The following is a 25,835-nucleotide window of genomic DNA, read 5'->3' on the forward strand; positions in this document are numbered from 1 at the left end:
CAGAGATGGGGAAGAGCAAAGGGCTGGGGGACTCCTGGGAGCGTCTGTGTTTAACCTTGGGAGCTTAGGTGGGATGCCAAGCCTTAAGAGATAGATGTCACTTTGGCAACTGATTGTGCCAAGCCTTTTACCCGGTGTCACTACCAGTTCCTCCGCCCCACACCTCTAGAGAAAACAGGTACAACTCTGGGCAGTTCTGGGAAGCGTCAGCCCGTCACGGTCTTGCGCAGGCGCAGTCAATTTTCCACGTAATGTACGGCCCATTTCCGTCGTGGGCGAGCATTCGCTGGGGCTCATTTATCACCTTTCCTGTGGGGGACCCCGCCCCCCCTCCGGTTCTTGAGGCCTCGCGAGATCGCTTAGGGCCGTTTCCCCACCACCACCACCCCAGTGGTGCCATCTTTGTGCCTGGCAAGCGAAGGCGCCCGACGGAAGCCCTGAAGCTTGCAGCTCTCCTGGCAAGCTCTCCCCGAGACCGGATCCAGGAAATACAAGGCGGGCCTCAGTGGGAGGGACTCCGTGAGGGAGGAGGGAGGCAAGGGGGCGGTGGCAGCGGCGGCTCACACCGGATCTGCCCTCGGCGCAGCGCGCACCGGAGGGGGTTCGGCCGGGGAAGCGGTGCCGCCCGGCCCCCCGTGAAAGTCGGCAAAGGGTGTGCTTGCCAGGCGGTGGAGCTTGGAGCGACTGCTGGGGTTCGGTGAGTGGTGGCTAGAGGCCCGGCACCTGCCCGAGGCCAGGACTTTGGGGGTGCCCTGGGGTCGTCCTAGTGACCCCACACCCACGATGTTGGGCGTGGGCAAGACTGCGGGTGTTCAGGGGTTTTGGCTCGGCCTCTGGCTATTAGCAGGCACTGGGAATTACGGGGCTGCGGGAGGTCTGCGCAGGGCCTGTCGTGGCGGCTGCGCCCGCCTGGACGCCCCAAACGCCCCGAGGCCGAGGGGAGAGGGAGTGGCTGCGGAGGGGGGGGGCGGAGCGGGGGCTTGATTGCCATCAGCCCTCGGGTGAAGGGGGCTGATGCTCTTCCTTTTGCTTTCCTGGACATCTGCAGAGTGAACCTCTGTGTGCAGGTTTCAGGTCTCAGTAAGGTGTTTGCGGATTGGGGCACGGAGAACTAAGGCTGGTTCTCTTGAAGGTGTTGGGACATGTGCACAAGGTTAGTAGTAATAGTAATGATTGTTGTGGAAGAGGTTTGCAAATAATTGTAGAGGACAGCGATCGCACATTAAACAGCCCTCTGAGGTCCAACAACAGATTAGAGTTGTTCCTACTTGGAGTTTTATACTTTAGTACTGTGTATCTGCTTATAAAGTAGGATGGGTGTAGGTGAGATACAGACAAGGTGAAGAAAGTAAGCTGCACGATAAGGAACCAAAAGTTTATACTCTAGATGAGTCGTAATATAAAGCATTGTCTGCACTGAAACATAACATTTAGACTCTTTTTTTTTTCTTTTGAGAAAAATTCCTGACAAGGCAGGGCTCTTTAGTTGTGTTCTTTAGCAACATTTATCAATTTTTACCGTCGAATATATTTACTTATGAATTCGTAAAAGGAAAGGAATGAGTAGTATAAAAGAACAGCTTGATGAACTGAGCTTGCTGTGTATGTACTCTTTCATGGGGTGAGGAGGGAGGAGAAAGTTTCCTTTTTGCTTTAAGAATGATTTGTAGGACTATAAAAGAACACGCATAAAAAGAAAACACGATCAAGACGATTTTTTTTTAATGGAAGGTTAACTGTATAATGTTGAATTACAAAGTACATCATCTCTTACTGTAATTCCTCCACTTCCTTGCAGTGGACACTGGAGAAATGCAAGTACTCCTTAAATTCTACACATACATAGTTTTAAATCAGTGTATTATATAAATTTTTACAAATCGAAAAGTCTCCCTCCCCTTTGGCCTAGAACTGGCTTAATCAAGGCAAAGTTGACTTTGGTGAAGTAGATATTAAATATACAATTACCATGGTTACATCTGACAGAGCATAGTGAATGTTCAATCACCCTGAATTTTCTTCTGTTTATTTGACACAATCTTTTCTTTAGTTGTAGACCACCCTGTACAGTGTGTGTTGGAGCAAACTGAGTGAGCATTGAGTATATACAGTTACTGGGCTTGGTGGGCAGTGTGCATTTTAATTTAATCCTTATAGTTTTTCTGTGCTAAAGAAAGGGTCCCTATTACACAGATAACGACATACACCTCCAGTATTCTTCTGTAGCTTACATAGCTGAGATCACATAGTGAGTAAACTGCAAAGCTTTAACTGTGATTCACGTATGTCTGATTTTAGAGACTGTGTTCTTTCTACATACTCTAAGTGTTTATGTTCAGACACCAATTTATTAAAAATGGAAATTTTTGTTGTAAAGGAGTCATTCAATTCACTTGAAGATTGTTAATAAAAGATAATCTCAGGTATTAAATTCCAAATAGCTAGTAGTGACCTATACCTGAAATACATAGTTTTGGCAGCTGGGCGGTGGTGGTGGTGCACGCCTTTAATCCCAGCACTCAGGAGGCATAGGCAGGCAGATCTTTGTGAATTCAAGGCCAGCCTGGTCTACAGAGTGAGATCCAGGAAAGGCACAAAGCTACACAGAGAAACCCTGTCTCGAAAAAAAAAAAAAAAAAAAAACAACCCAAAAACAAAACCCCAAAAAACAAAAAAAAACCCAAACAACAACAAAAAAACCCCACATGGTTTTGGTAACTCCATCTTCTGTTTCAGCATAGTTTCAGCCAGGATGCTTCAAGGAGTAAATGTTTTATTTACTCTGCTCTTGAATCATATTTAAAACTGCAAGACTAAAGTAAAATAGGAGCTAGTTATAGGGGCCTCAATTTGCCTTACAGGAGTTGTATGGTAACATACACAGTTACCTTCTTAGACCTCAGTTACAATACTTGTTAGGCAATTTTGCTTTTCTTCTTTTCATGTAGTTTGAAAGTTTTAGGGTTAGATTGTGTTTTGCAGAAAATAGGGCCACCATTAAGGCAAGCAACATCGTCTAGGGGTGGACAGAGTTTAGATGTTCCAGAGCAGTGAGTGTCTGAGCTGTTGGTGGAATCACGGGGCCATTTTGTAGAGGTGTCAGGTCAGTGAAGGCATTACTTTTGGCTCCTACTGGTCTCTGCTGTTGGATGGCTGATGTGCTGTTGAGCTCGTCATCCTAGCTCTTATCTCTGTTCGAGAGAGAGGCCCCACGTCTGGGTAGAGTTGAACTGGAAGAACAGCCAGGCAAGGTGGGGGGTGGGGTAGGGAGGAAGACGACACCTGAGTGGTGCTCATCCTCCAGCAGGTCAGTTGGTCAGTTAAGTATGTAGTTAGTTATCTTTGAGTGGAAATTCTAGAAATGCTGTGCAGGTCAGGGTTTGCCGCTCCATTTTTCAAGATGGGAATTGTTTTAAGAGTGGAACAGCACTGTCTCATGGACATGGAAACAGGATTTCTGTGTTACTCAGTATATATCCGGGTGTGTGTTCTACGGAGTGTGGGGCTGTTGTAAATAACACCTTGCAATCTGGATGGATAATCTTTGGGTTGAAGGAGCAAGTTTTTAATTATAGTTGTACTCTCAAGAAAGAGTTAAATATACTTTACTTGGGAAGGGACTACTTCTGGTATTTGGCCTATTAGAGTGGAAAATATTGATACATGATAAAACCTGCCAAATAAACAGAAAGCCGTCCTGACATGATTTATATGGTCACTATATTAAAAAGTATACCAAGAAATTGTATGTACCTGGAAGGTAATTTTCATACCTTTGGCATAGCCTCATATTAATATCATAACCATAACATAAACATTTGTTTGTCTAAAAGTAAAATAGATGGAATGAAATACTTGGAACTGTCAAACTTAATCCTAAATATTAAAGAGCATTTTTTTTTTTTTTTTTTTTTGGTTTTTTGAGACAGGGTTTCTCCGTGTAGCTTTGCTCCTTTCCTGGAACTCACTTGGTAGCCCAGGCTGGCCTCGAACTCACAGAGATCCGCCTGGCTCTGCCTCCTGAATGATGGGATTGCGGCTTAAAGAACATTTTTACAGTTTGAGACCTCTATTAGCTTACTATTCAGCTCCCCCAAATTTCACTTTTCTCCCTCCTTGAAATCTCTCAGCTGATATTCTTTGCTGTGTTGATGCTGTTCCTGGCCCAAGCTGGATCTTTCCTTTAGTTCTCAGTTGGCCCTGGAGTCTTGTGCAAGGTCTGTGAAGAGTGAAGAGGGCTTCAAAGCCTTAATTAAGTCCGTTCCCCTGCTCGGGGTTCTTTTGCCCTAGCAGATGAGGAGGAATGCATGAAGACCGCATGGCCCACCAGTTTGTGCCGTGAAAAGGAGAATGAGGATAACAGAGGGAGGGCGGGAGGCCTTGTCCACATTCTTGCTATGGTTTCTCCTCTCCCGCTTGTGAGTCAAGCAGCTAAGTTTGTAGAAGCCAGTGTGCTGTAGAAGTCGGCACTGGTCCCTCATCCTCTTCATTAGCCACCCCACTCTGACGCATCCCAGTCCTTCCTCTCAGCTGGCGTCTCAACTTCTTTATCTCTGATCTCTCCTCTACCCCCCAGTTCTGACTTCTGTCCCTTTTCATGCCCTTTCTCCTGCTCTGCTTTGATCACATCATAAGGAAGCTCAGACTCTTTTTTAGGTGAGGGAAGATTTTCTTCTACTTCCAGAACTTAACAGGGCAGTGTTAGTTAGTTAGGTACTGAGTTAAAATGCTAAACGGTTTTCCCATAGAACCATTCATTGCCCACAGAGCTTGGTGTTTTGTGTACTTCTGTTACCTTATGGATGTTTAGGCTTTCATGGATTGGTTGAGAAATGTAGCATATTAATCTTTGTTTCCTGGGAAGCCCACATCTGAAGTTCAGATAGGTGATTTTAAAAGCACAGCAACGCAGCTGTGCATATGAACTTACAGTGGTTGTGACAGCATGTTCAAGACTTGTACAAGCCCAAGACAGATCAAATCCCAGCTTAGGAGAGGAAAGTTATTGGCAGCTAGTAGCTGTTTGGAAAAGGAGAGTTAGTTTTTCTCTAACAGTGTGGACCCTGGTAAGATGATTGATCACACCAGTGGAAAGCCACACAGCCAAGAATATTTGTTTTATTTTTTATTTTTTAAATTTTTTTTTAGGTTTTTTTTTTTATTTTTTGAGACAGGGTTTCTCTGTGTAGTTTTGGTGCCTGTCTTGGATCTTGCTCTGTAGACCAGGCTGGCCTCAAAGTCACAGAGATCCACCTGCCTCTGCCTCCCAAGTGCTGGGATTAATGGCATGCGCCACCACCGCCTGGCTTTTTATTTAATTAATTAATTAATTAATTTATTTATTTATTTAGGTCAGCCAAGAATATTTGGGCAGCACAAATTTGTTCTGATTTTTTTAAGAACATGAAGTTTGGAAGGATGGGAAATCTGGGAAGAGTTGGTGAAAGGAAAATGAATATGACTAAAACACATTGTATGAAAATCTTGAAAACCTAGTAAAACTTTAGTTCCAGAAATTGATGGAGGCTACCTGATTTTTGTTACTTAGTGAGAATAGTAGGTAGCCCACCTTTGGATGTCCAGGTTATTCTAGTTATACAGATGAGGTGGTCCTTCCAAGAAATAAACTGATCGAGATTTTTTGAACTTTTATTAATTTTATGTGTATTGGTGTTTTGCCTGCATATATGTGTGCATCACATGCACGAGTTACAGCTACCATGCAGATGCTAGGAATCAAACCTGGGTCCTCTGGAAGAACAGTCAATGCTCTCAACCATCAGGCTATCTGTCTAGCCAAGGAAGGGTTTTTTAATTCTGTAGTCTTTAAAAATATTCATTTATGCATACGAGTGTTTTGCCAGCATGTATGTCTGTTCACCACCTGCCAAGTTGACAGGAAGAGGACATCAGATCCCCTGGGACTGGAGTTACAGAAAGTTAGGTGCCATGTAGGTGCTGGAGATTGAACTTGGGTCCCTGGAAGAGCAGCTTAACCATGGAGCCATCTTTTTAACCTCTTGATAGGGTCTTTTAGGTTGTCAATGAAAATTTGCTGAATTTTGGTACACATTTTGAAATAGAACGTGTATTTGTTCCACCTCAGGTTAATGTTTGTTGTTAAAGCAGATCTTATGGCCAGGCGGTGGTGGCACACAGCTTTAACCCCAGCACCCAGCACTAGGGAGGCAGAGGCAGGCGGATCTCTGTGAGTTCGAGGCCAGTCTGGTCTATAGACCAAGATCCAGGACAGGCACTGAAGCTACACAGAGAAACCCTATCTCGAAAAAAAGCAGATTTTATGGTAGCGTAAGAACAACAGAGTTCTAGTTTATCATGAAAAGAATATCTTGTTCACACTATTTTTTGCTGATGTTTTGAAACTGTCTGAAGGTACTGGCTATCTTGCAGTTTTTTACTCTAGTTTACTTAGTGGTAAATGTGGGCAGGATGTTTTACCTGAAGATTTTAAAATAAAGGTTTACTAATCAGTTGTGATTTATGCTGTAACTGGTTGTGATATTCAGAGAGTTCAGTGAGAGAGTTCAAAGTAAGAAAAGCAAAGCCAAATGTATTTTATACTTGTTTTCCATCATTGTATTTAATCTTAGCTTGCTTGAAGGAAATAGTCCCAATAAACGGCAAGATAAGGCTTTAAGGGTGCTCCAGGCCATTCTTGTTTGAAAACTGAATTTCAATTTGTACCCTCTGTTCATTTTAAGTTTACCACATTCTCTAATTACATACAGAGCATGATAGTTTAAAAAAATAGCTCTGCAGGCAAATTTCTCAAACAACTAGATCTTTTGACACAGGCTAGCTCTGTGTTTTGGGGCAAATTGCTTAATCTCTGACCTGTTTCTTCAATTTTGAAATGAGGATAATGTGGTAGCTACCTCATGAGGATTAAATGGGCCAGAGGATAGATTATATTTAAAGCACGACTGGCAATGGTAAATGTACAAAAGAATTGTTTTTGTTTCTAATAGTATCATGGCGTCAATACTTGAGCTCCCTTCTGCCATGCGACCCTTTTTGTTGTGGCGGGAGTAGCTGCAGAAGATGTCTTCACTTCCTTGATAGTAACATTTAAAGCCAAAGCGTATTGAGAGGGCCCAGGCTAGATGTATAACTGCCAGATCCACCCACAATTGGCTGTAGTTCAGAAAACCCATAGAATATTAAGATTTTTTTCTGTAGCCCTGTTTCTATCATGGTAAATATAAAGAACTATGCCTCTTTGATGTATGAGTAAAATAGGAGTGAGTTACTGTAGTTTCTTTATTAAAATTTAGTGATATTGGCATCTATAAAGCTAGAGTCTGTAGAAAGGGAGCCTAAATTTCTATAAGATCTATAAAGACTTTTTTTTTTTTTAATTGAAACATACACCACTTTCCCACAGGAAAAAAAACTGTATAATGTGTTCTGCTTTCTCAGACCAGTTCAGTGTATCTGAATTTGAATACTGTAAAAAGTAACTTTGTCTGTGACAGTGTATCAGCAAAACCATGCAGGCAGAACATCAGGTACTAAACGGTTATGAATATAGCCTTGCTGGAAAGATAGTGGGCTACTCCTTCTGCATGAGCAGCAAAGACTCACCATGTCCTGAGGAAAAGCTTTTCTTTTCTGGTGGAGCTTGAAGATAGGGTAAGTAGTGGCAAGAACCATTTTTCGGGCTTGTGTTCTCAGAAGACTATACTGCCTAGTAAAGTGTTTATGACCGTGGTCTGTGCATCCAGAGTGCTTACCTTCAAGTCAATGTTCCTCTACTGCCAGAGCTTCTCATCTGTACAGCAGATGTAAAGGAGCACTCTCAGAAGGTTTGGGGAAAGAAGAAGTGTATTGGTAATGGGTGAGTGCGTAAAGCCTTCCCTTGCTTGAAGGTGGTTTGTAAGAAATGTTATCTATTCATCTTTATTAAGCTTTACTATTTTAGAATATCTAGAACACCCTGCTCTACTCGGTTGTCTATTGCCTGTCCCTGGTGGATCTTAAATAGGATTCTTCTCTCCCACCTAAAAAGGATTCTTTTCTCTCACCTAAAAGTAGGATTCTTGTCTTCTTTCCATGGAGGAATAGTTTTAGAGTTTTCCTTTTTATTTCTGTCCAAATTGGGATGAGTTTTGTTTTGTTACGGCCTTTTGGGTTTGATTGTATAATGTTAGGAAAATAGCTAGCATTTTAATAGTCCTTTCTGGGAGCTTGCTGTTTATTGCCACCCCCCACCCCCCATTGCCAGTGGCTGCTTTTATACAGGACCAAATCCCCTCAACTGCATCTCAGCACCTGCTTATGGCAAAGCCATGCTTTAAACATCCTTGCCGTCCTTATCTAATAGTCAGGAATCTCATGAAAGTATTTTAAGTGTTTTGGGGTATACATGGAAAGGTATGGCTTTCCCTATTGCACAAATAAAAAAGAGGTTCTTTTAGAGTTTCAGGCCAGCCTGGACTAGAGGGAGATTCTATTTAAAACCAAAACAAAACAGTGTGGACTGGAAAGGTGGCCCAGGAGGTGAAGCATTTGCCATGCCAGTGTGAGGACCTGAGTTCAGATTTCAAAGCTGGGTCCCAAACTAGCAAGGTAGCTCAGTAGGTAAAAGCTCTTGCCATGCAAGCCTGACCAACTGAATTTGATCCTTCAGAACCATGTAAAGGTGGAAGGAAAGAACCAGTTACACAAAGTGGTTTTCTAACCTTCACAAGTATGCTCCGGCATGCACACTTCCCCCAATGATGAATAAATAAATTGAAATATTTTTAAAAGTCTGTTTTCACCCTCTATTGAAGCCTCAAGTGAATGTGGAAAGCTGCTTGTGTCAATTGAAGTATAATTTTCTCAGTTTATAGTACCTTTTACAAAGCCTTTTTTTTTTTTTGCTTTGAAACAACTTTAGACTTAAAGTTGCAGAGATAATGGATAACCAGGCTACAGTCCACAGCCCCAGAGAAGCTAGGTAACAAGGAGAGTCCTAAGAGGGACATGCATGGATTTCCCTGGGAAGGGAAATAGATGAGATCTCCTGGATAAAATGGGGTTAGAGGTGGAGGGTAGGGGCAGGGGCATGGGATCTGGTTGGTTAAAAAACCTGCCAAGTTTAATTTTTATCATTTATCCCCTGCTACCACCCTTTTTCTCTTCCAAGATATGTTGCCTTTAGTCATTAAACCGGTTAATTTTTTACATTCATTTCTTTCTTTTGTGTTTGTGTGTGACACACACACCATAGCATTTGTGTAGAGATTGAGGAGAACAAATGGGACTTCTTACTCTCCTTCCATATTGAGTCCCTGGAATGGAATTCATCACATCAGGCATAGTGGAAGAAGTACTGTTATCCACTGAACCATTTCACTGGCCCCATTTTAAATTATTTGCATTTATATCATTGCTATCTTCATTTTGTTAGTTAAAAAAATTCTGTGCAATAAAACCGTTTTCTGATTGATTCTTTAGTTTTATGCAGGTCCTGAAACGTCAGGTGTTTCTTCTCGGGCTAGCAAAGCTAGAGATTCATCTTGGCACTGAACTTTATGGTTTGAAATAAAAGGTGAGGGTCCTGTGATAGTGAAAACAACCTCTTTGGGTTTGTAGTTGAAAGAAGCACTTTTATAATTTAAAATTATTTCTACAAGATCAGTTGGGCTGTTTATATTGTTGATATTTGATCATTTTAGCTTCAGAGTGACAAGACATTCTTTTAAAATCATAAGCATGCTTAGTTGTAAACATAGATGCAAATTGAGATGAACTGGAGAATTTAACTTTTTAGAAGTCATGATTTAATAAGAACTAGTATAATCATTTAATGTCAGAAAAGTAACACATCTGATTATTTATATGGTCTTTGAGAAAAACCCTTGGTTTCAATTTGTGGCCATTGTAGTTGGTTGTTTTTGCTCTTTGCTCTTTGGTCTTTTAAGGGCCTACCACCCAGCTCCCAAATAAATCACACACGGAGGATTATTCTTAATTATTAATATTTGCCCTTAGCTTAGCTTGTTTCTAGCCAGCTTTTCTGAACTTTAAGTTATCCCATCAATCTTTCGCCTCTGGGCTTTTATCGTCTCTCTATTTCTGTGTATCTTACTTCCACTCTTACTCTGTGGTGGCTAGCTGGGTGGCTGGCCCCTAGCATCCCCGTCTCCTTGTTTTCGTACTCTTTCTTCTTTTGCTCTTTCTCTCCTTCTGTTTATTCTCTCTGCCTGCCAGCCCTGCCTATCATTTTCCTGCCTCGCTATTGGCCATTCAGCTCTTTATTAGACCATCATGTTTTAGACAGGCAAGTAACACAGCTTCACTGAGTTAAACAAATGCAACATAAAAAAAATGCAGCACATCCTTGCAACATTAAACATATTCCATAGCACAAACTAATGTAACAAAAAATGTAACACATCAAGTGGGCACAGTGGCACACAACTTTAATCTCAGCACTCGGGAGGCAGAGCCAGGGGAATCTCTGAGTTCAAGGCCAGCCTGGTCTACAGAGTGAGATCCAGGACAGGCACCAAAACTACAACAGAGAAACCCTGTCTCAAAAAAACAAAACAAAAAAATTTAACACATCTTAAATACTATTCTACAGGCCATGATTGACTTTTTTTTAACTTTTATTTTCAGGGATGTGATATGTGGAGATTCCATTATTCTGAATTTTCATACATGCTTTAAGCTTGATGTCCAAGTCATAGTGTAAACAGAAAGTTATCTGGTAGGTTCCACATCACAGGCTTTACTTTAGAAAGTCTTATCTTTTCTGCCACAGAAATAACTTTTGGCTGTTAGTCATGGATGGCAATGAAAATAATTTTGGGTTGGTTGGATGAAATTGTTTCCAATGAATATGGTTTATATTGAGAGATACTCCTAGTATATTCTCTTAGTATGTAGAAATCCCATAGACCATAGCAAATTGGGTAGGGGGTGAATGTAATTTCAGTAATTTCAGTTGTTTTATACTTACTCAGATCTTTTCATCACCTTGGACAAATTAACTTTAAATGCCTTCATTTCTTTATTTGTAAAATTAGGGGATTTAACTAGCTGTGTCAATCTATTAAGTTCCAAGATATAAAGTAATGCTCTTAACAGAAAATTACAAAGTAGTTCTAGATCTTTATGAGGCAACACTTGTCACTGTAACTAGAAGTCAGTTTATCTGCTTGGATTCCAGCTAACACCAAGAGTCCCTTATTTTGACACCTGTGTGAGTATTTTTTTATTATTAGCATATTACTCTTGAAATGATAGTCATTAGAATTTTGTACTTGGATCTGAAGCACTCGACTTCAAGATTTTTTGCTTTCATGCTTTTTGAATAATTTTGAAAAATGTATTCCTTCAAGACGTAAAAAGAATTAAAAGACTTTTTACCCAGCTTTAATAGAAAGTGCACACTATCCATAGTGAACAACTCAGTGAATTTCCATCAGCCAAACACACGTTTGTGTATCAGCCCCTGTCGGGTATCATAAATAACTATGAAGTCTTGTCTTGCCTACCTTAGCGTACCACCTGCTATTTTCTTGTCTTTTACCACCACAGACCAATTTTGCCTACTTTTGTACTTTATATGAATGGAATCTTTCTGTCTGATGGCTTTGGAATAAAATAGTAAATGTAAAAGGAATCCGTGTATAGTTGTAGACTAGTCTCATTACTGTATATTTCCTTGTATGAATATATCACTATTTATTGCTGATGGAGATTGTTGAAGTACCAGTGTTTGAGAGTCTTGACATAGGCAGGTTTCTTTTTTTAAAAAATATATTTATTTATTAAAATTTTTTTCATTTCACATACCAACCCCAGTTGCCCCTCCCTCCCCTTCTCCCGCCTCACCTCCCTCCCACTCTACCCCCATCCCCTCCTCAGAGTGGGTAAGGCCTCCCAGGGTAGTCAACAAAGTCTGGCACACCAAGTTGAAGGAGAGCCTAGCCCCTCCCCATTGTATCAAGGCTGAGCAAGGTATCCCACCACAGGGAATGGGCTCCAAAAAGTCAGTTCATGCATCTGGGATAAGTCCTGGTCCTGCTGCCAGGGACCCCACAAACAAATCAAGCCACACAACTGTCACCCACATTCAGCGGGCCTAGTTCGGTCCCATGCAGGTTCCCGAGCTGTCAGTCCAGAGTCAGTGAACTCCGAGTAGCCCCGGTCAGCTGTCTCTGTGGGTTTCCCCATCATGATCTTGACCCCCTCTTCTTCTTTTTTTTTTTTGAATGTATAGGCAGGTTTCTTAAAGATTGTTTCTTTAAGATCATCATTGATGATAGTTTCTCTTAGTGCTAAGATTACAGGAGGAGTGAGAGCTGTTTACTTGAACTATGAACACTTAATTATTTTGTTGCTCTTGAGACAGGGTCTTACTTTGTAGCTCTAGCTGGCCAGGAACTCACAGAGATCCACTTCCCTCTGTCTTCCCAGTACTCGGATTATAGGTGAGCACCACCACTCCCAGCTTAACACACTTTTAAAAGATATTAAAAAGCTTTTTATTGTGCAATCTCAGGGAGAGTATCAGTGTTTTAGTTAAATGTTCTAGTTGGAGAGGTTTATACTTTTTTAACTCTCGGGTAAAATTCCTTTAAAAAGTGTCATATACACCTTGTCTCTTGTCACTTGCTCATTTGTAGTAGTTCTTCATTACATGTTGGAAACGTACCCTTGCTGGTTACAAATACATTCTGCCACTGTGTGATATGAACTTCCATTTTTCATGAGTCTGTTCAGAAATGAAAGTTCTCATTTGTAATATAATGAGTATTTCCCCTTATGTTTAAAGTAGACACATACTTCAGTTTAAACCATCTTTTCCTATCCCATGATGAAAGGGATATTTTCTCTCATCTGGAAGCTTTGCAGCTTTGGTGTTCACACAAAGATCCAGTGATTACGTGAAATTGATTGTTGTCTGTCCCTTTCTCCATATGGATAGCAAGATGTCCTAGCACAGGGATTTCCATACTACTGAGAAGTATTAAATGTGCATCTGTATTATGGTTCTCTTTCTATGCTCTGTTCTGTGTGTGTCTCCCAGTTCTGGCCCCACATTGTCTTGTTTATGATAGCTTCATAGTAAGTCTCAATAGTCAGTAGAACAAGTTCTTCCACCTTGTCCTCAGAACATCATGGCCGTTCTCAGCCCTTTGCACATTTATATGAACTTTAGTATCATGTTACATAGAGACACATATGCATACACAGTCTGCTAGTGCTTTGATTGTGATTGTGTGGACCCTAAAGAACATTTTGTAGAGAAATGATATCTTGGTTTTCAACTACATGAACATAGAACATTACTCAATTATTTTTTTCTCTGCGGTATTTAGAATATTCTACCAAACCTTTTATTCTTAGATATTTGATATTTTTATGTTACTATATGTAAGTCCTTGTAGACTTCATTTTGTTTATATATTTATGTTGACCTTATATATAACCATTGTGTTAAACTTTCATCACCTTTGGTACTTAGCTTTGGAATCTTTTACTAGGTAGTTAATCATCTCCCAATAAAGAAAATTTTGTTTCTTTCTTTCAAATTGTTTTATAAGATTTTTGTGTTACTGCACTGGCTAGTTCTCTAATATTAAACAGAAGTAGTATTAGTTGGTACTGGTTTTGTTTCAGTTCTCAAAGAAAAACATTTACCATTTCTACACTAAGATACTTGCTTTTAATATTTTCCTAGCTTTTATAAGAATAAGGAAATTTTGGTCTGTTCTGAGATAGGTAAGCATTTATATTATGAGTGATTGGATCTTATCAAGTGCTCTTCCTAGTAAAATAACTATCATTTTGTTCTTTAAATCAAATTTATTGATTACCAGTTGCTAAATCAGCTTTACAATGCATCTGGGTCAACAATATATTTTTCTTTTATATTACTTGGAAATTTTAAATCTTTGTTCATGAGCAAGATTGCCTTGAATTAACAAGGTTTCTTTTCTTTTTTTTTTGTATTCTGGTCAGATTTTGATACTTTTATAAGATTAATTAAGAAGTGCATTTTTTTTTTTTTTTCGAGACAGGGTTTCTCTGTGTAGCTTTGCGCCTTTTCTGGAGCTAACTTGGTAGCCCAGGCTGGCCTCGAACTCACAGAGATCCGCCTGGCTCTGCCTCCCGAGTGCTGGGATTAAAGGCTGTTTATTTATTTGTTTGTTTATTTATAAGTGCATGCTAAATTCAGTAGTCAAGCCATTTAGATATGGAGTTTTCTTTATGGGAAACGTCAGCTACAGGTTCAGCAGCTTTTAAAAACTATATTGGTAGGAATTGGGAACCTTGCTTGGTAGGAGTGCTTGAGTAATATACATGAAGCCCTCCATTCAGTCACCAGTAGTACATAACAAAGAATGGTACTTCATGCCTGGAATCCCTCACGTAGGAAGTGGAGGCAGGAGGATTGCTAGAGTGTAATGAGTGCCAAGTGATCCATAGCTACATATCACAATTCTTTTTGAAAGAAAAGTAAAAAAGGCTGAGCAGTGGTGGCACACTCCTTTAATCCCAGCACTCGGGAGGCAGAGCTAGGCGGATCTCTGTGAGTTCGAGGCCAGCCTGGGCTACCAAGTGAGTTCCAGGAAAGGCGCAAAGCTACACAGAAAAACCCTGTCTCGAAAAACCAAAAAAACAAAACAAAACAAAAAAAAGGAATAAATGTAAATTTTAAATAATAATATAATAATTTAGTATTCTTCAGCCTCATTTCTTACCACTGTTGTGGCAAATTATTTTGATAAGCTTTTCAGTTTCATCTGAATTTGCATATATATTGGCATTACATTTGTAAAAAACAAATCTTTTTAAAAGATGTATTATGTGAGTGTTTGCTTACTTAGCTATATAGTTACCATTTTCATGCCTGATACCCATGGAGTGTAGCTGGCAATTTCTTTTGGGTCGCCAACCAGCTTCCAAATAACGATTCAGAGACTTATTAATTATGGATGCATGGCCTTATCTTGGGCTTGTCCCACTAGCTCTTTTAGCTTAATTTAACCTGTTCCTATTCATCTACATTTTGCTTCGGAGATTTTGACCTTTCTTTCATTCTCTGTGTCCTACTTTCCTGCTTCGTCTGTGGCTGGCTAGCTGGCCCCTGGCATCTCCCTGTAGTCTCTTTTTCTTTCTTTCTGAGCCTAAATTCCTCCTCCTCCTTACTGTCCCTGCCCAGAAGTTCTGCCTATACCTCCTCCCTCACTGTTGGCCATTTGCTTTTTTATTAGACCAATCAGGTGCCTTAGGAAGAAGGCAAGGTAAAACCGCAACACATCTTTGCAAATATTCTGCAACAACAGAGGCCAAAAGATGTTGACTGGAGTTGCAGATATGCCAAGTGGGTGCTAGAAATTAAACCAGGGTTCTCTGCAAAAGCAGCAAGTGCTCTTAACCACCAAGCTATCTATCAAGTCCCTTGCATTGTATTTAGAACCTCATTGGGAAAGTGACTGGAGGTCGGAACAAATGCACTGTTAATTCAAAAGCAGCCTAGGCTATATAGGTAGATTCTGTCTTCAGAAAGTAAAAAGATATTCCTCCTCAGAAAATTTCATGTAAATGATGTTCAGAAATGTGTAACCTTTCATTACTGGCCTCTCTAAGTGATATCAGGTCACATGTAGTCTTTTGTTACTTGTAGTTGGAGAGCTTCTCTCCAGGTTTCACCAAGCCCCCCACGGTCCCACAACCCACATATAAAATAATCATACAGACACTTATATTATTTAAACTGTGTGGCCATTAGCTCAAGCCTACCATTGTCTAGCTCTTACTTTTAAATTAACCCATTTCTGTTAGTCTATACTTTGCAATGTGGCTTGTGGTTTACCGTTGTCTGTACATGTTGCTTCTCCTGGCAGCGGCTGGCAGTGTCTTCTCTCAGCCTTCCTGTTCCCAGCCTTCTCCTCTTCCTTGTCCCGCCTACCCTATCCTTCCTGCCTGGCTACTAGCCAATCAGCACTTTATTTATACAGAGTGATATCCACAGCAGTTACTGGCTTCTTTGACTTAGCATAATGTCCTCAAGGTTCACTCACATTATAACGTGTGCCAATATTTCATTTGTTTCTATTGCCAAATAATTACCATTATATTCATATACTATGTTTTATTTATTCACCAGTTAACAGACATGAGTTATTTTCCTTTTAGACTTTTATGAATAATCTTGCTGTGAACTGCACACACTTCTATTTAAACATTTATTTCTCTTGGGTCTTTATTCTTGAAAGTGGGTATATGTTTTTTTCAATATTTTTATTTAAAAATAGTATTATTTGTATTGGGGGGTGGCTGTGCATGTGCCATGATATATGTGTATTAGAGGACAACTTGAAGGAGTTGGATCTTTTCTTCTATTATGTGGATCTTGGGATTGGGATTGAACTCAGGTTGGCAGGTATGGCAGCAAGGCCAGCCATCTCAACCACATTCTTTTTAATACTTTTTGAAATTCGCATACAAAGTAATGGATTTTATTGTGGCTTTTTAATAAAGGTATGCCACTATACTTTCTTCTTACCCCTTTCCCACTGCCCTTTCTATCCCTTCTTCTGCACCTTTCTTGTTGGCTCCTTCCTCCCCCTTGTCACATGTATTCCATTATCTTTTCTTGTCTTACTTCCATCGCTCCTCCTATACAGTCTCTTCTGGGCTTTTTCTGTGCAGCAGTCTCTGCATGCCCATTGATAAGTCTGCTAGTCGTGCGGTACTGTTCCTCATTTCTTTAGTTTTTTTCTTTTAACCACTGAGAAACATACCTGATAATCTGCCAATGTGATGTTATATGACTGTTTGACCTAGTCAACTTTTGTTCTTTTTGTATGTGACTTGAAACCTTAGTAATGTAAGGTTTCTGTAAATTTAGTTTGTTATGTTTTGATTAATTAGCTGGACGCGGTGGCACACAATTTAATCCCAGCACTGTGGAGGCAGAAGCAGGTGGATCTCTGTGAGTTCAAGGACAGCCTGATCTACATAGTGAGTTCCAGAACAGCCAGGAATACACATAGAAACCCTGCCTTGAAAAAACAAAGAAAAATATTATATGAATGTATGGGATGTGGGTATGTGTGTGTGTGCGTGCGTGTGCATGCACTTCATGACTTTCTGGTTCTTTCCTTTCACGGATTGGCTTCAGGAATCCAAGCAAACCCAGGCTGTCAGCTTATACTGTAAGATCTTTACCCAGTTGAACCATCTCACTGGCTCTGAAATTCATTTTTTTTTTAAATTCCATATGTGAGTACTGTGTATGCAACCACTGAGATTCATTCTTTTTAATTTTTTAAAAATTCGACACATGGGTACTGTATTTACAGTCCCTGAGATTTCATTCTTGATGGGTATTTTATCCAGAGTGGAATTCTAAGCTTATAGTTACTGTCTGCTCTTTGGAGATAACAGTTTTTGAGGTTCTTTTTTTTTTTTTCTCCAGAATAAAGCCTTCATTTGGCATACCATTGATTTCTTCGAAAGAAGCCTCTTACCCTTAAGGATGCTTTTAAAATTTCTTTGTGGGTTTTTCAAGCAGTAATGTATTAAAATTATTAAGTATGAGGTTTGACGTCTTTCATCATTTTTGGAAACTTCTCAGTCATGCACATCATGCTTCTACTTCATTCTGTCCTTTCTGGGATTTTAGTGAACTCTAGGCTACTAGACCATCATTTTATTTATGTTACTCACCCTTTTTCATTCTTTTAATTCATATTTGTATAGCATCCATCACCCATTAAATGGTGTTTCATGAATCAATTTCATTTTTTTCAAGACAGGGTTTCTCTGTGTAACAGTCCTGGCTGTCCTGGAACTCACTCTGTAGCCCAGGCTGGCCTTGAACTCACAGAGATCCGCCTGGCTCAGCCTTCCAAGTGCTGGGATTAAAGGCGTATGCCACCGCTGCCCGGCTTAATTTCAATTTTTGCATGCTTAGTAATAGTTGCTTTTCTTTTAAAAATCTATAGTCATTTGGTGCATATTATTGTTTGTGGAAACCACGCTCCATCCATGTACACAGTGGGTATCCTCTAAGATTATATTTATAGTAATGTCATAGACTTATTACCTTCTCAGTATGATATCTGCACAGTGATTCCATTCTTAAAACCTCTTTGTGTCTATAGGTGTAACATAAAGTCCATACTTTGCTACTTTTTATGACTTCAGATTTGTTGCTGAGATTATTTTTTCTTGAACATAGCAAGCATATTTTAAAACGTGTAGCCTGATATTGCTAATAACTGTATCCCTGTGAATATGTTCTAGACTGTTTTCTTGTTGCAGTGGTGGTGATAGTAGTTGTTATTTCTGTGGTTTTGGCCATTTCCTATGCTTGATTTTCTTTACATTTATTGTGGACATTGTATTTGAAAATTATTCGAGAAATCATTTGAAAGCAAAGGTGATATATTTCAGAAAAGCTTGCATGCATGCCTGTGTGCATGCATGCGTGTGTGTGTGCGTGCGTGCGTGCGTGCGTGTGTGTGTGTGTGTGTGTGCGCGCGTGCGTGCGTGTGTATGTGTGTGTGAATTTGCTTTAGCAAATCCAGATACTGTTTAATCAAATTTCAGGTGGTGGTAGTGGTGGTGGTGATTTTTTGTTTGTTTGATGGTAGTAGTAGTATTAGGGATTGAACCTAAGGCCTGTATATGCTAGGCAAGCATTCCAGTGCTGTGTCAGTCAGATGGCTCAAGACCACATTATATTCAGTGATTAATTTCTGATTGACACTTATTTCTAAAGTGCTGGTTGGTTGCAAACTGAAGGTGGGGAAAGAACACCTACCACTTTCGTACATGTGGCCTTACATGACAATAAGTTTATTTTCAGGCTGTCAGGTAAAGTTTAACTTCTAACTTTATCTTCTATATTTTCCTAGTTCTCAAAGTACTCTCTTGATAGGTCTTTGAACCTTTAAGAAAAAGCCATTTTTAAATGTGTTGTCTAACTCTGTTACTTGTCTATGGTGGGAGGGTTGATTGAAATAACCCAGTATCTTATAGATGAAAGGCTTTCATTGGGTCTTCATGGGCACAGTTTACTTATGAATGGCAATGACTTTCTCTTCTCCAAGACCTTAGGCTATTTTACTAGTTGTGTGTAAGCTTTGTTTTAAATAGCTGTATTCACATATATAATTATGTAATTTTTTAATCGAAGATTATCATATTCTACCTATGTATAAATATAAGTAAATTATTTCCTGACTATTCAGCAACAGTTTTAAGTCCTTTTCACCCTGGCAGTTCCTAGTCCCTAGCAATAGATAAGTTTATTGTGTTAACATTTTAGCTAAACATAGTATCTGGAATGATTATCAGAATGTGAAATTCCTCTTGATTGCTGTTGAAATTGGGATCCTAATAGCAACTAGTTTTCATTACTCTCATGGAAAAGAATACTAGCCTAGTTTTTCTTTTCCCATGACTTGTTAGTGTACCTGTATGTGGGCATAGTAGACATCTGCTTGTGTGATACAGAAAGAGAAGGAAGTTCAGGGAGTCTTAGGTTTGCTACCATATGAGCACTCAACACAGTGAATAAATGTGGCACATTACCAATGACAACCCCTTTTATGTAGATTAATTCCCACAGTAGCCTTTGAGGTTAGTATCTAATTCGGTGTGGTATTAAGTAAAAGATTAGGAAACTGCCGCCTGAGAGAGCTTAAGTTAACTTGTCTGTGGCCCTACACCTGGAAACCAATGCATGTTGTCTTTTATTAGTACACATTTTATTTCAACTATTATGGCCTAGAGATGCACATTGACTTCAAAGTTTTATCATTTTATGCTTTTTTTCCCTGTAAACCCTAAAATCAAGACCCCGTGACTCGTGTCCTAAACTAGACAGTTAAGAGATAACTCTTTGCTCTCCTGTCCTCACTGACCCTCATCCTTCCCTATTTCTAGAACATCATTTTACTAGTTCTGAGATTTACCAGTCTTTGTGCTCTGTTAGAAAGCTTGCTATGGTACTCTTCCTCTCTCATCCTGCCTAAGGCACCCACTTCCCTTGTCCAGTTCTAACGAAGCTTCTCGGCTTTCAGTTACATTTGTCACCTTTATTGGTAAACTCAGACTTCCCTACTGTCTTCATGAACATCTTCTATAAGGCTTCCTTGTTTGCTCCTTCAGTTATTCTTGATGGAATCGTAGTCAAGTTTCTATTTGCTCTATCCTTCTGAATGTTAGCAGCCAAAAGCTGACCTGCTTCTGCACTCTCTCCCAGCAGTAGTCAGGACTGCTCCATCCGTGGTGCCTCTTCCACTTCTCAGTGTCCCTGACATCTTTCACCTCCGGTGCTATGCTGTGCTAGCCTTGGAAAGCTAGCGTTACTACTCCTGTGAACATCGAGTGCTTTTATTTATTTGTAGCCTGTTCAACCACATGACCTTCAGTTCCCGCAGCTCTAAGATAGGAGGATGCTTTCTCCTCCAGTTTTGTGTTTTGCCTTTCTTTCAAGAAACATTTTTTCTCTGTCCCCGTTATGGGATTCTCTTTGGGGGGTTCCTCATTTATTAGTTTTCTCCCGTGTTCCACTTAAAAACACCCAATGTTTAAAGGTATTGGAAGAACTCTGACTTGTACCAAATCCCTTTGAATATATTGCTTCAGTGCTTTTGCATGTCCCCTTGTTTCTTTTAATCCTACATGTTTTCTCTGATCTAGTTTGGTTATTTTTCTTCGCAAATTCACTTTATTGGATTTCTATCTTCTATAAACTTCCTTCTCAGTGGCATACAAAGTGTACACATTTCACCAGTTCAAGAGAATTGGGGCATGGAGTTTGTACTTGTGGGCCTCATTGCTTACTGCAAGGTTGAGAATTTCATGCATGAGTGTACTGTACTTGTATCATCCCCACCCTTCCCTCTGCCCCTTCAACCCCTCCATCAAATTCATGACCTCTTTTATAAGTATCGTTTTCTTTTATACACACACATGCACACATATCTAAATGCTTGACTGTGCATGAGTTTGGGATTGGGGGCTCATTCCGGAAGAAATCTCATTCTCCTTCCTTCAGCAGCCATGGACTGACTGCCTGTAGCTCTTCATCTAGGGTGGTGCTTCATGGAATTTCCCTCTATCCATTTTGTATGTCACCTCGTGTGCTCTTTGCAGATTTTATCCAGGTAACCATATTGCTGAGAGTTTGTAGGTGCCCCCACATCCCTGTCCTGGCCAAAAGACACTTACCCTGATAGCAGTCATTCTGGTTCCCAGGCTCTTACAGTCTGCCCCCCCTCGCCCACCCCCGTCAGTGTTCCCTGAGGTGTAGGGATTGTGTTATCATGTCCCAGTTGAGGCTGGGTGCCCCATGGTCACTTACTCTTGTCATTTTGATCAGTTGTCGATCACTGTCATGGCCTCTGCCTGCTGAAAAAAGAAAAGGAATAGATTGTTTGATGGGTTACCAATGAGAGCTGTACATACCTAGGAGTAAGAAGTATTTAGAAGACAGTTAAAAACTCTATTACTTAAGTAGCATGGTAGTAGTAGGTTCTCCTCTAGGGCCTGCAAACTATCCAGCCACAGGTTTGGCTAGGTTAACAATACCATACGTGAGTTTCTTCCAGTTGAGTGGGTTTTAGGTACAATTAGATAGTTGTTAATTACTCCTAAAACACAAGTGACTTATTGCAGTTTCTACAAATATTTAAATATACTGGTTTGTATTTTCTACTTTTGCCTTTTTTTTCTTATATTCTATATGAGATAATTAAAATCATCCATTTTCCTCCTACATTTTTTCTTTTCTTATATTGAGTCAAGGTCTTTCTATGTGGCTGGCCTTGAACTTGATATTGTCCCTTCCTTAACTTCCCAAGTCTTAGGTGATAAGTGTGGACCACTGTACTCAGTTAAAATCATTATCTTTTAGGTATTACTTGGAATGTGTTACATTTTTTTCTTAAACATCTATAGTGACTCTTAGTCATTTTTAGATTAATGACTCTTTCCAAATATACACAAATAAAAAGATCAACAAACTTCTAATTGCTGTAGCTGGCAACATATTATCAAATTTGTTTTTTCCCCATTGCTTTTCATTTTTCTAAGAAAAGCATAAACAAGATATAATTGCACTCCAAAGTTAATGCACCTCTTAACACTTTTTCTTACATAACTGCAATGACATTATCACAGAACACACCTAATAATAACACCTTAGCAGCATAGGCAACACTTAGTCCCTATGGAAGTTTCCCCAGTGAAGTCTTTTCATCATTTTTTGGTGATCTGTATCAATTTTTGCTGGGTTTATAAAGTCCCATTCTAGTGGAGGTTAGTTTGTTCTTTTATCCTCTGTATTTCAAATGGGCTGCAAATTATGTATCTGCTCAGTTAGATTCAGTTTATAGTTTTGGAGGTGAGGCCAGGAGCACTTGCTGTCATTTCATTTAATGTTTGACCTGGGAGTACTTAATGTGTAGTTTGGTCACGTCTGTCATTATTGGCTGGTTCTTCCCCCTGTGGAAGAACACTACCCTCCTTTACTAGTGCTGTTTGCTTAACCTAAAATCTCTTGGCAGTTATGGAGTGCTAAAGTCCTAGGTTGGAAACCGAATACTCTGCTTTCATCTTTACTGCTTTGCATTATTTCACTGTAGTTTATTATAAAATAATTTTCTTCCTTCTGACGGAAGTCAAAAGTCATTCTCAAAATGGTAGACTAGTGATTTTGTGGGTTACGCAGAAGTGTCTAGTCTCCTAGTTCTGAATGAGTTATCCCGTTCTACTGAGATTGAGCGGCAGAATAAAAAAGGGAAAGAAAAGACCTTGTACCTACTTCATGCTGCTGTCTTGCAGTTAGGGTATGGTGCTCACTTGAACTGTGGGAATGCGTAGTCCTGTAATTTACTGGAGACTAACTCAGGCTCACTATGAAGACATTTAAATTTTAAAGACCCATGGCCTTAAAAGGGCCCCAGCACAGTTTTGTAATCAAATGCATTAAATTTTAATGACTACTTTATCTTGAGAAGCTGCAGGGTACCCCCTGATGGTTTACTCTTCTTGCTAGCTTTCTGCGAAGCCAGGCTCTCAGCAGAGCTTTGTGCCTTTGCTATCTGGACCTGTGCCTTAGGCCCTAGAGGTGACTGTTGGGAGCAACCTATCTCAGGCAGCCTAGGGAACTTTTTCTTCAGTGTTGACTAAACATAAACTTTATTTGGTGAAATTTCATGTAGTCAAATACCATAAGCAGCTATTACTGCCTGTTTAGCAGTAGAAAGCGTAATTTCTTTGGACAATTCATTTAGTGATAGCTCTGGCCCATGGCTCAGATCTCTATTGGTTGGAGCTGATGGAATATGTAAGACCTACCCCAAGCAATAACTAGATATATATGGATATATAGATCTTCTCCATTCTCACATCATTTTCTATAACAAAATTGAACAGATAATAATAATGCTAGTATCATTAGCAACCAAGGCTATCAATTTTTAGTTGTATTATATCCATAATTCTGGCTTTGAGGCTTGTAGGTCTGAATCAAGGTTGTATAACCATATCAACTTTGATTACTACATAGCTTATCTTTGTACCTTGAAAAATATTCCTACTCTTTTTACCATGTTTCCTAATATATTTTTCTATATACATTATGTATGTATGTATGTATCTGTTGTGAATGAAACATTGGACAAGAAGCTCTGAAGCCTACTTAATTTATCCTGCATTTTAGCTAGTTTTTAATCTTCTTTTCCCTTCAGTTATTTTGGGTAAACCAAGAGTTTATATTGGGCTTGAGCTCAGGGATTCTCAGCTTCAGTATTATGATATTGAGGTGGATAATTCTTGGTTATTGGGGGTTATCCTGTGCACCGTGAGATGGTTAGGATCACTCCTGGCCTCTGCCTGACAGATTCTAGTACACTCCTCATTATGACAACTAAAAGTAATTCTAAACATCACATGTTACTTTTATAATAAAAGTATTTTATTTGTGTGTGTACACACATGCATGTGCTCATGCAAATATTGCATGCCATGGAACACATAAGGAGGTCAGAAAACAAGTTTCAGAAATCAGTTCTCTCCTTGTGTGGGTACCAGGCTTGTGTGACAAGGGCTTTTAACTACTGAGCCATCTCACCAGCCTGCCAAATGTCTTTTACAGGGCAGAACAACTGGTATAGATGGTGTGTTAGAACCTACCATCTTTCTATTGTGTTTATTTCAAATAAAACTGGACCTACTCTTTGTGATTCAGTGCTATTTCTTCCATGAAGCTTTCTACAGCTCTCCTTTTCTTTGTCTTACCTTGAGCAAGGTTTTCTTTTTCTGACTACTACAGATTGTGACCCACTCTGTTTCTAAATATTGATGTATTTTTCTTAATTTGAGGATAGGAGCTTTCTGTATTTTTAAACTCAGATTTTGAGTGGACAATGGATTTGGGAATATCAGGTTAGAAAATATTAAACAAATGATTTAAAATGGTGTTCTTGTCAACTTCTCCAACTCATCCACTAGCAGATTCCCACAGAACTTGAATTTCTGGATTAAGGAGAGCAATAACTCAGATGGGAGCCTCCTTTATGTATCTGTGAGAGAGCTGTAGGAACACGTGTGGGCTACATTTGAAAGACCCAGAGATTAGTGGAGTAAGCTGTTGCAGTTTTCAGACAGACTTTTGGCCCCATTTTTGTGGTGTGTGTGTGTGTGTGTGTCTGTGTGTGTGTGTGTCTGTGTGTGTGTGTCTGTGTGTGTCTTGTGTGTGTGTGTCTGTGTGTGTGTGTGTGTGTGTGTGTGTGTGTGTGTGTGTGTGTGTGTGTGTAACAGCACGCATGTGGAAGTGAGAGTACAAGTGACAGGAGTCTGCTCTCCTTTCCTGGGTGGCGGAGGGACCGGACTCAGCTTGTCAGGCTTGATGCCCAGCAGCTTTGATCCCGAACCAATCGCACTGGTCCAAAGAGGTTTTTTAATCAAATAGAAATCTTGTAGTTATTTTAAAAAAAGTACACAGGGATAGCAGTTATCAAATCCTCTGACAATAAGAAACACAATTATATCTAATATATACACGTATACTTGAAACCGAGTTTTCATTTGGTATTTAGCAATATGTGTTGCACTTTGTTATTTTTCTGTTACCTTTGTTGGTTTTTTTTTAAAGACTAGCCATTGCCTAGTACACATGTCTGATATAGAAATTGGTCATGACCCTAGCATTTGAAAAACACAAGTAATAAAATATGGAGATTATTTGCCTCAAGAGTATGTCGCTCATAAGTTGTCTTTCTTTTGAAATATGTCATTTAGAAATTGAGCCAACAAAGACATTAGGACATCTTAATCAAACCATATTAAATTTCCAACTATTTTAAAGTCCTATATTTTGACATTTCTACCAAATATTTAGTATGTATAACCAAATGTGATTGTCTTGCCCTTATTCAAAATTTATATTGATAAAACCTAGAAGAGACAAAAATTTAACATATATACTATTTGAACTTCTGAAAGTGTAACGAACACTCAGTGGTTTTTATAGGCATTTAAAATGGGGAAAAGCTGTGTTTATTCAAGTTCATGGTAGAGTAACATGACGTGGGGTGGATTTTCTGTTCTATCAGAGCACATGGTAGCAATAGTAAGTTGGATGATCAGTACTTGTATCTCATACTTAAAGATAATTTTTATTCGAGATAAAGTCAAAATTTTTTAAAAATAAACTAATTTCTAGAAGTCTAAAAGTTATAAACAGGATATGGTTATTTCAGTTGTGTGTTTATGAAATGAAACATACTCAGGAGATTAATTACAAACTATGTATGATAGCTCTGATATATAGAGCCTGATATTTA

The 25,835-nt window shown here is 39.5% G+C and overlaps 1 protein-coding gene across 3 annotated transcripts in view; it reads left to right on the plus strand.

Annotated features, from left to right (window-relative positions):
• The first annotated feature begins 536 nt into the window (after positions 1-536).
• Tab3 (TGF-beta activated kinase 1 (MAP3K7) binding protein 3) overlaps positions 537-25,835 on the plus strand; it is a 59,122-nt gene continuing 33,823 nt past the window's right edge. For 2 of the 3 annotated variants that reach the window (XM_036174766.1, XM_036174767.1), the window contains exon 1: positions 537-697. The gene's annotated coding sequence lies outside the window, so the exon portion shown is untranslated. Of the gene's footprint in view, positions 698-1,087; positions 1,154-25,835 lie in introns of those variants that run through there. The other variant, XM_036174768.1, reaches the window with a different exon arrangement.

Source organism: Onychomys torridus, chromosome X (assembly GCF_903995425.1).
Source record: "Onychomys torridus chromosome X, mOncTor1.1, whole genome shotgun sequence".
In the NCBI taxonomy this organism is placed as follows: Eukaryota; Metazoa; Chordata; class Mammalia; order Rodentia; family Cricetidae; genus Onychomys; species Onychomys torridus.